This window comes from Urocitellus parryii, chromosome 11 (assembly GCF_045843805.1).
Source record: "Urocitellus parryii isolate mUroPar1 chromosome 11, mUroPar1.hap1, whole genome shotgun sequence".
NCBI lineage: Eukaryota > Metazoa > Chordata > Mammalia > Rodentia > Sciuridae > Urocitellus > Urocitellus parryii.
Window position 1 is genome coordinate 92,435,767 of NC_135541.1, and position 10,759 is coordinate 92,446,525.

Genomic DNA, 10,759 nt, shown 5'->3' on the forward strand with positions numbered 1-10,759 from the left:
AGAGTGTAAAATGTGAGAATGGGTAAAACTTGTTGCCCAGCAGGACAGAGGGGGAAAGTGGGAAGGGTTGGGGGACTTTGAAGTTTGTCACTTGGACAACTGGGTGGACTGAGTACTGGAAGCAGGAGGAGGACAGGTTGGGAATGGAGAAATAATGAGACTTTATCTGAACTGCTTGCAGGGAGAGAGGGCCAGCCTTAGCTCATGTGAAAGGTAAAGATTGAAAATATGCTTTTGGTGATTGTGGTATTTACTGATGGTTGAAGTCCAAAAGGCAGATATGAATGAGTTTCTCAGAAGAATATTTAATGTGTAGACAGAGGAGGAGTTGATTGTGAAGGCTTTTAAGAACAAAGAGCCAGAGAAAGAAGAAAATCAAGAAAGAGATATGATTTGGAAGCCCAAGAGAGAGATTTAACCATTCAACATTTGTAGTTACTGAGACCTACTGTGTGCAGGCTATTATGCTGGGATCTAGATACAAAGGAATAAGACACACAGGGGCTTACAAATGAATGGAAGAAAACAGAAATGCAACAGATCAATGAGAGACAGAAAGAGAGACAGAGACAGACAGAGAGAGGGAAAGATTCATTTCCTGTCCTAGGACTCATTCCTTGTTCTAGATCTTACAGTCTTGGAGGACATAGGTAAGTAGGCAGTCCTAGTACAAAGTAACAGTGAATTCTCTCTCTGTATAATGGTACATAAAGACTGCAAAGGGAGAATATTTTACCATCTCAGGGAAGCTTCTGAGGGTAAGTGACTTTTTGATGAGAGACGGGGTGGGGAGCAGTTTCCAGCCTACTCTGCATGTGCAGAGGCTCAGAGGAAGAGAACACATTTCAGAGGAAACTGAAATTACTTCTGTCTGGCTGAAGTTTACAGTGTGGCTGTGGTGATGGGTAGATATGAGAGCCACTGATGTTTTAAGGCAGAAGAAGGTCATCTTAGAAAGACCTCCAGCTGTAGTAAAATTGGAAGATGGGAGATGGTCTGTTACACTTTTTTAGATATATAGTCGAAAAACTTTGCTTATTAAACACATACTATGGGTCAGAGTCAAAACAGACATCATACTCAAAGTGTTTAGATGGTGGGAAGCCTAATGAAAGGACCTTACAGTGTTGGAGGCGGAATCAAGAACTCACAGTTTTGTGGGGAGTTGAAAGGAGGCAGAGATAAATATCTGATCTGTTTCAACTCCTGTTTTCTCATCTCCTGCTGGAGTCTCCCATGATCTGCCCCAACCAAAGCCAGAAGGTAAAGGAGCCTGGAATATGCAGTTCATACAGGACAGCCTTAGGAGGCAGAGATGATAAGGACAGGTAGTAGTAAAATGATATAAATCTACCAACACACACCTGATTCATCCAGCATTTACTGTAGGAATCCACAACCACTCTAGATATTTCAAAACACAAAGGAATTTCATCCAGCATTTTAGTGCTTCTGAGGTCCTTGGAAGGGATGGAGGGGTAGAAATCCCCAGACCAGTGAGTCCAAAGTTACATCAGTTAAGATGAACATTACTAGTCTGGTCATATTTCACTTCTTTTTTAATTTTTTTTTATTTATTCTTGTTAGTTATACATGATAGTAGAGTGTATTTTGACGTATTGTAAATGCATGGAGTATAACTTCCCATTCTTGTGGTTGTATATGATGTGGTGTTACACTGGTTGTATATTCGTATATGAACATAGGAAAATGATATCCGATCCATCCTACTGTCTTTCATATTCTCATTGTCCCTCCCTTCCCTTCATTTCCCTTTGTCTAATCCAATGAACTTCTCTTTTTTCCCTTCACACCCCTCATTATTGTGTGTTAGCATCTGCATATCAGAACACTTGGCCTTTAATTTTTTGGGATTGACTTGTTTCACTTAGAATGATTGTTTACAGTTCCATGCATTTACTGGCAAATGTCATAATTTCATTCTTCTTTATGGCTGACTAATAGTCCATTATTATGTATCCCACTTTTTCTTTATCCATTCATCTTTTGAAAGGCACGTTGTTTGGTTCCATAGTTTAGCTATTGTGAATTGAGCTGTTATAAATATTGATGTGGCTGTTGTGACTATAGTATGCTGATTTTAAATCTCATGGTAATGTGTTGCGGAGTGGGATAATGGGGTAAAATGGAGGTTTCATTCCAAGTTTTCTGAGGAATCCCTTATTGCTTTTCTTAGTATTTGCACCATTTTGCAGTCCCATCAGCAATGTATGAGTGTACCTTTTCCCCCACATTTTCACCACATTTACTGTTATTTATATTCTTGATAATTGTCATTCTGACTGGAGTGAGATGAAATCTCAATGTAGTTTTAATTTGCATTTCTCTAATTGATAGAGATGTTGAACATTTTTTCATATATTTATTAACCAATTGTATTTATTCTGTGATGTGTACATTCAATTTATTTGTCCATATATTGATTGGGTTATTTATTTGGTTTTTGGTGTTAAGTTATTTTTAATATTATTTTTTTTTTTGGTACTGTGATTGAACTCAGGGAACGTGACCACTGAGCCACATCCCCACCCCTATTTTGGTTTTTTAGTTAGAGAAAGGGTCTCACTGAGTTTCTAAGTGCCTCATAGTTGCTGAGGCTGGCTAAGTGCCTCATAGTTGCTGAGGCTGGCTTTGAACTTACAATTCTCCTGTCTCAGCCTCCCAAGCTGCTGGGATTATAGGCATGCAGCACCACACCCAGCTGGTGTTAAGTTTTTTTAGTTCTTTACATATCCTGAAGACTACTGCTCTATCTGAGGTGCAGGTAATAAATATCCCCCCCATTCTGTAGGCTCTCTCTTCATATTCTGGCTTCCTTTTGTGTGACTCCTTTACTTCCAAATATGGAAGGAAGCTTACATTTCTAGGTCCACATGTAGATAGGACCATGTGACTAATTCTAGCCAATTATATCTGAGAGGAAGTAATGTGTCGCTTCCAGAATGACACCATCACAAACTTGTGAGCATTCTTTAGACTGTCTCTTCCCTGCCACTAAAGTCATGCAAGAGATCCTGGGGTAACATAGTAGGTACAAAGTTGAAGCATCCTAGATTCTAAGAACATGAAGAGCAACTGTCCACATCTGCAGTAATCATTTTGGTGTTAGAAAGAAACTTTTACTGCATTAGGCCACTGAGATTTGGGGAATCATTTGTTTTTTATTTATTTTTAATTTATTTTGAATTTTTAATTGTAATTAAACACAGTACCTTTAATTAATTAATTAATTAATTAATTAATTAATTAATTTATTTATTTATTTTTATGTTGTGCTGGAATTGAACCCAGGGCCTTGCAAGTGCTAGAGGAGTGCTCTACCACTGAGCCACAACCCCCTCTGCTCCCATCATTTGTTACTAATAAGCCTGGCTTATTCTGACTAGAATGGACCTAGGATTAGACACTGCTATTGCTGCTGTCAGCACTGACTCTCACACCATGAAGACCACAAGGGGAGTGTGAATGTCACATACATGTAATCACTCCTCACAAGTGACCTGCAAATGCAGGAATGGAACAGTCATTTACTTGTATATTTTTTTTTCTAATTTTATCTCTTTGGCAGACCTTATTTGTACCTAGAACTCAAGTGGGAAGGGATTCTGAAAAATTACATTTTTTGCTTTTTAACTTCTTCAAACAGGAGGGTGGAGTGGAAGTTGGATGTGGTACCAGTAATGTACCATAATGCAAGTTCTTCAAAGGCAGGGGTGGTTTTGCTAATTATGTTTGTATGTTTTGTATCCAGTCTGGGTCGTGACATTAGTGGTTGTCAAAAAAATCTTGAAATAATCTGAATTTATGAACCAATCCTAAGTTTTTCTCACTCAGGTGAAATAATAGAGATGTAAAATAAGTGCTAAAAGTACTCCCTGCTAAAGATTTGAGAGTTCTGAAAGTACTCTGGGCTATGAGAAGGAAATAACAGAAGTCATCAATACAAAGAAGTGGAGGTGGGCAGAAGAGAAAATAGCCATACCAAAGAATTAGAGAATACCTTGTAAGTTAAGTTAGATTCAACTGCAAATAAAACTTAAAACTGCATTGGCTTAAATATGACAGGAGCTCATTGTTTCCTTAAAGACAGGGGGTAAACAGCCTGGAGCTCTGCCATGGGAGCTCCTTGACCCTCAGGAACTCATGCACTGTTATGCCATCATCTTTAATGTGTTGTGCTGACCAGATGGTTGATGATAGCTGCTTTTTCACTAGCCACCATTTCTCAGTTTCAGTCAACAAGAAGATGGTAGGAAGGAAAGTATGCTCCCTCCTTTCAACAACACTTCCTAGAAGATGCAAACTCCTCTTTTATTTAAAACTCATTTAAATGAATGTGCACTGTGAATAGAAGTGATGATACCAATTGAGGCCTGGTCCATAGAGACTTCCCTTACATGATCCTCTTCATTTCTGGCATCTTCTGGTCAGATTTTTGCCATCAAGGGAAACACTGGATATCACATATTGGATGACAGAGCCTCTACTAGCCTGGATCTCTAGGTGATTATGAATCAAAGAGTTACTGCCCTCACCCAACTTCCCTTGGTCAGGAAATGCTTACACTGAACTGTTAAGTGAGCAAGAAACAAAGATTTATTGTGACCCTTTGAGGTATATTTGCCACAACAACTAGCATTGTCTTCATACAAAAATTGTTACAGAAGCAGGATGCTATTTTAAAAATCTCAAACTCATCCAGCAGTAGAGAGCAAGAAAACTTACCAGAGACTGGAAAATGGAAATCCATGGCAAAATGTCTTGGTATCTTTTCTCCTATTAAAAACATAAAACCACAATTTGGATAGGTTACAATGAAGAGTGGTTTATTTTGGCTTATATTTCTGCATCAAGGTCAAAGGGCTGAATCTGGTGATGGCCTTCTTCCTGGCAGAGTCCCAAAGTGGTGCAAGGCATCACAAGGCAGGAGAGAGGGACCATGAGAACTGCCTTTTGTAACAAACCCACTCTCAATCCATTATCCTATTAATGTGTTAATCTATCAATCACATAAATGAGGTAATCCATTCATGGGGAAGAGCTCTAAACACCTCCTAAAGGTTCTTTAGCTTACTGTCCCATATGGATTCAGTTTCAGTACAAATTTTGGATGTTGAAACCATAGTACAAGACATTTGGTAAGAATTTCCTGCAGTAAATTAAAAGGACAATAAGATGCCTCTAAATCCCATAGCTCTAGAAGAGATTGGAAAATGAAATGCTGGTAGGCTATATTCACTGGCTGTATTTAACAAGATATTGAAAAAATAAGATGAGCTCCTAGAATAATTAAAAGGTTTCCAAACATGATGTAAAAGGAATATAGAGAGTTCAGAACTTTTGAGCCTTGAGGGGTTGAAAAAGCTGACTGTTCTATACGTCAAAGAATAGGAAATAAATCTGAAAAGGTGTTTGAGCAACAAAGGTCGATAAAATTTCAGTCATGAAATAAAAATTAGATTTAGGGCATGGCCTCAAATTGGAGGTCTCCTAGTAGCTCCCTCAAATTCAGAGGAAAAGAGGCATAGGAGTGAAGAAGCAAAGAAATGGTATCAAGAATTATCTCTAGGAAACTTTCATGTTTACTGGCTTATGGAACTGACAGGGAAGCAAATGGATCAGAAGTCTTTTCAGTGTTTGAGAAATTGTACTGCTAAGAAAATCACTTAAGAGATTTTTTTAAAAGCTGTATTCTCTCTACAGAAGTAATTCTTCTCAAAACCCATTTAAAATGCAGGCTTAGAGGATGCGCTTACAGAATACAGAGCCAGTGACACAGGGGACCAAGGAAAAGGGGGTTCCCCACTGAGAGTGGTACCAGGATCTAGTGGAGGAACTTCCTATTCAGGTCCATCACAGTGCCTCCTAGCAGAATCTCATCTTTGCATAGGCCAGTGTCTTTTTTCCCTGCTTTCCTACCTGGACATGTTGACTGCACTAAATTTGCTGCATTGTTAAATACTGGGTGCAGGGTGGAAAAGATATCAGTTCATGGGTTGCAGTAGAGTTTCTCACCCTCAGCGCTACTGATATGTTGGACTGGAAAGTTCTCTTTGTGGGGCTGTCCTGTGTATTTTATAATGTTCAGGAGCCTTCCAGGCCTCTGCACACTAGATTCCAATAGTATCCACCTCACTACCTCAATTGGGTCAGTCAAAATGTTTCCAGACATTCCACAAAAGCCACCTCTGGTTGAGAATTATTGGGCCACAGGATAATATGGAGAGATATCGCGACCAGATGGAGAATCCTGTGAATTACCTGGGAATCCTGTATTTTGAATTTAATGCAGTAGCTGGGTGGGATTCTAGGTTATCTTACTTGGTGAGAGAATGAGCATATTATTTGTTTGCAAAAAATAAAGGACGAAATGGTAATTTGGTGACCAAATGGATGGACTATAGCATAGAGTTCAAGGTTATCACCAAACCTGCTTTCTCATAATTCACAAGAGCTAAAATCCAAACTGGGATTAGATACCCAACTATGCTTAGCCCTAAACTTAAACATTCAACAAACAAGAATGTTCACCAGAGTACTACTAGCAACAGCCTAAAACTCAAAGGACTTGGGAGTGCTTTACATCCCTCTAGAGGAGCCTGTTCTATAATCGATAAACCCTGATATACCTCACCACCTTTAGCATTTATCAGCCTATATACTGCCATCTTCAGCAAACCCTAACAAGTTCTTATAGTAAGCAAGAGAATTTCACATAAATATGTTAGGTCAAGGTGTAGCCTATAAGGTGGAAAGTAATGGGCTACATTTTCTACTTCTTAGAATAAATCTTCATGACAGCTTCTATGAAACTTAAAAGCCCAAATCGGATTTAGTAGTAAGTTAAGAATAGAGAGCTTAGCTGAATTGGGCAATAAAGTATGCACACACCACCCGTCACCCTCTTTAAATATAATTACACAAAACCTGATACATAATCCACTTGATTATACTGTATGAGAAAGGATAAGTCATAACAAGGTAGATATACTGGAAAGTGTGTTTGGAATAAAAAAAAATGTAGCTTATTCACTAAAGCACCCGGCCTACACCTGGGAGATTTCACCCACTATGAACATTTTGAACTAATGCTATCCCACAACCCCTTCCCACTAAAATATGATTCATTTTAATAAATAAAACATTTATCTTAAATAAATGTAGAGGAGATAGAAATTATTACCAGGAGCTATACAGAAAGCACCATAAGGGAAAGATGAAAAAAAATTTTATAGTCTAAAAAATCAAAGACTAAAACTTTTACCTTTTGCATAATGATTTAACCAGAAAAACCTTGACAAGAAGAAATTAAGTCAAGCACCCCGAAATCAGATGAGCTACTTATGAGCAGCTAATAAGAGCTCATCTGTGTATGTTGCAAAACAGGGGAATTACTTATAAGTAGAGGTGAAAAGCCTAGGCAACCTGGTGATAGTTGGTTGTCCAGATTAGAATTTTAGATCTACTTTAAATTTACCTGAAGCACAAGCAAGCCAAATGTAATTTTAAGTGTTAATCTAAAGAGGGACAGCTCTTTAGAATCAAGGAAAAACCTTAATTAGAGAGTAAATCTGCTAATTTCCATAGTTGGCCTAAAAGCAGTCTTCAATTAAAAAAGCATTAAAACTTATCCTAATCATCAAAACTTAATACCTAACTATCAGTAACATCCTAAACCAACACTGGACTAATCTATTTTTTCTTATAGAAGAAATTATGTTAAAATGAGTAACAAAAAGATAGTTCTCCCTGCATAAATTTATATCAGACCAAATAATTCACTGATGTAATTAACAAATTCATAATATTAAATAAATCATAAAACCATTATTAATAACATTGTTAAACCAATCTGGTATGCACTTAAGGGAAAGATTAAAAAAAGTAAAAGGAACTAAGCAAACATTAACCCCACCTGTTTACCAAAAACATCACCTCTAGCATAATCAGTATTAGAGGTACTGCCTGCCCAGTGACACATGTTTAACCCATACAAAGGTAGCATAATCACTTGTTCTTAAATAGGGTCTAGTATGAATGGCTTGACGAGGATTTAACTGTCTCTTACTTTTAATTAGTAAAATTGACCTTCCGGTGAAGAGGCGGGAATATTCTAATAAGATGAGAAGATCCTATGGAGCTTAAATTTAATGGTCTAACAGCCTTAACTTCACCTACAGGGTCAAAATTATTGTTAACAGAATAAAAATTTTGGTTAGGGTGACCTCGGAGTACAAATAAGCCTCCGAATGGTAATAATCTAGACATAACATGTCAATATAACGACTCATCAGTTGACCCATACTATTGATCAATGGAACAAGTTACCCTAGGGATAACAGCGCAATCCTACTCAAGAGTTCATATCGACAGTTTAGGGTTTACGACCTCGATATTGGGTCAGGACATCCAAATAGTGTAGCTGCTATTAATGGTTCCTTTGTTCAGTGATTAAAATCATCTGTGATCTGAGTTCAGACCCAAGAAATCCAGGTCCGTTTCTATCTATTAATGTATTTCTCCCAGTATGAAAGGACAAAAGAAATGAGGCCAATTAAACACTTATGCCTTAGATATATAGATGAAATAATCTAAATCTAGTAAACTATTATAAATACCCTGCCCTAGAACAGGGCTTGTTAAGATGACAGAGCCCCGTCATTGCGTAAGACTTAAAACTTTATACCAGAGGTTCAATTCCTCTTCTTAAAATTAATGTTTCTAGTAAACTTCCTCCTACTAATTATCCCAATCCTAGTAGCCATAGCTTTCCTAATCCTTATTGAACAAAAAATACTAGGCTACATACAACTCTGTAAAGGCCCCAATGTTGTCGGGCCCATCAGCTTACTCCAACCATTTGCCTATGCAATAAAACTATTCATTAAAGAGCCTATAAAACCTTTGACATCATCAATTATACTATTTATTGTTGCTCCTACCCTAGCCCTAGCCCTGGTATTTAACAAGTGAGTCCCCCTACCCATACCCAACCCCTGATCAACATAAATATAGGCATACTATTCATTCTCGCTACCTCAATCTAGCTGTACATGCAATCCTGTGATCAGGCTGAGCCTCCAACTCTAAATACACTCTAAGTGGAGCATTATGAGTCATAGCACAAACAATCTCATATGAAGTAACACTAGCCATTATTCTCCTCTCTGTATTACTAATAAATGGCTCCTTTACTCCATCTACCCTTATTACTACTCAACAGTTCACATGACTACTACGACCGACATGACCCCTAGCAATAAGGTGATTCATCTCAACACTAGCAAAGACCAACCGACTCTGTTTGCCTTAACAGAAGGATAGTGAGAACTTGTATCAGGCTTCAACATCGAATATGCCCTTTCACCTTATTTTTTATAGCTGAATACACAAATATTATTAAGAAACCATGAGCAGAAAATATTATTAAGAAACTATGAGCAGAAAATATTATTAAGAAACCATGAGCAGAAAATCCAAGAAATATGGGATAACATAAAGAGACTAAACTTAAGAGTCATTGGGATACAGGAAGGTATAGAGGTCCAAAACAAAGGAATGAGCAACTATTCAATGAAATAATATGAGAAAACTTCCCAGACTTGAAGAATGAGACAGAATCCCAAATCCTAGAAGCCTACAGGATGCCGAATGTGCAAAATCTTAAGAGATCCACACCTAGACACATTATAATGAAGATGCTCAACATACAAAATAAGGAGAGAATTTTAAAAGGTACAAGAGAAAGGAAGCAGATTACATTTAGGGGTAAACCAATCAGGATAAGAGCTGATATCTCAACACAGACTCTAAAAGCTAGAAGATCCTGGAATAACATATTTCAAACACTGAAAGAAAATGGGTTCCAACCAAGAATTGTGTATCCAGCAAAATTAAGCTTCAGGATGGAAGATGAAATTAAAACCTTCCGCGATAAACAAAAGTTAAAAGAATTTGCAGCTAGAAAACCATCTCTCCAAAATATCCTTGGCAAAACATTACAGGAAGAGGAAATGGAAAATAACAATGAAAACCAACAGTAGGAGGTAGGACAGTAAAGAGGGGAAAATAATCAAAGAGGAAAACAAACCATGTTTAGTAACATAAATAAACAAATATGGCTGGAAGAACCATCCATATCTAAATAATAACCCTAAATGTTAATGGCTTAAACTCACCAATTAAGAGACACAGGCTAGTATAATGGATCACAAAACATGACCCAACAATATGCTGCCTACAGGAGATGCACTTGATAGGAAAAGACATATATAGACTGAAGGTGAAAGGTTGGGAAAAATCATATCACTCATATGGACTTCGGAAACAAGCAGGATTGTCCATACTCATATCAAATAAAATAGATTTCAAGCCAAAGTTAATAAAAAGGGATAAAGAGGGACACTACATACTGCTGAAGGGAACCATACACCAACAAGACATAACAATCATAAATATATATGCCCCAAACAATGGTGCAGCTATGTTCATCAAACAAACTCTTCTCAAGTTCAAAAGTCTAATTGACCACCATACAATAATTATAGGAGCCTTCAACACACCTCTCTCACCACTGGACAGATCTTCCAAACAAAAGTTGAATAAGGAAACTATAGAACTCAATAACACAATTAATAACCTAGACTTAATTGACATATATAGAATATACAACCCAACATCAAGCAGCTACACTTTTTTCTCAGCAGCACATGGATCCTTCTCAAAAATAAATCATATA

The 10,759-nt window shown here is 37.4% G+C and overlaps 1 non-coding gene across 1 annotated transcript; it reads left to right on the forward strand.

Annotated features, from left to right (window-relative positions):
- Positions 1-6,554: 6,554 nt before the first annotated feature.
- Positions 6,555-7,027, forward strand: LOC144249434 (18S ribosomal RNA). Its single transcript, XR_013342231.1, has one exon. It is a non-coding gene; the product is annotated as an 18S ribosomal RNA (ribosomal RNA).
- The last annotated feature ends 3,732 nt before the right edge of the window (positions 7,028-10,759 follow it).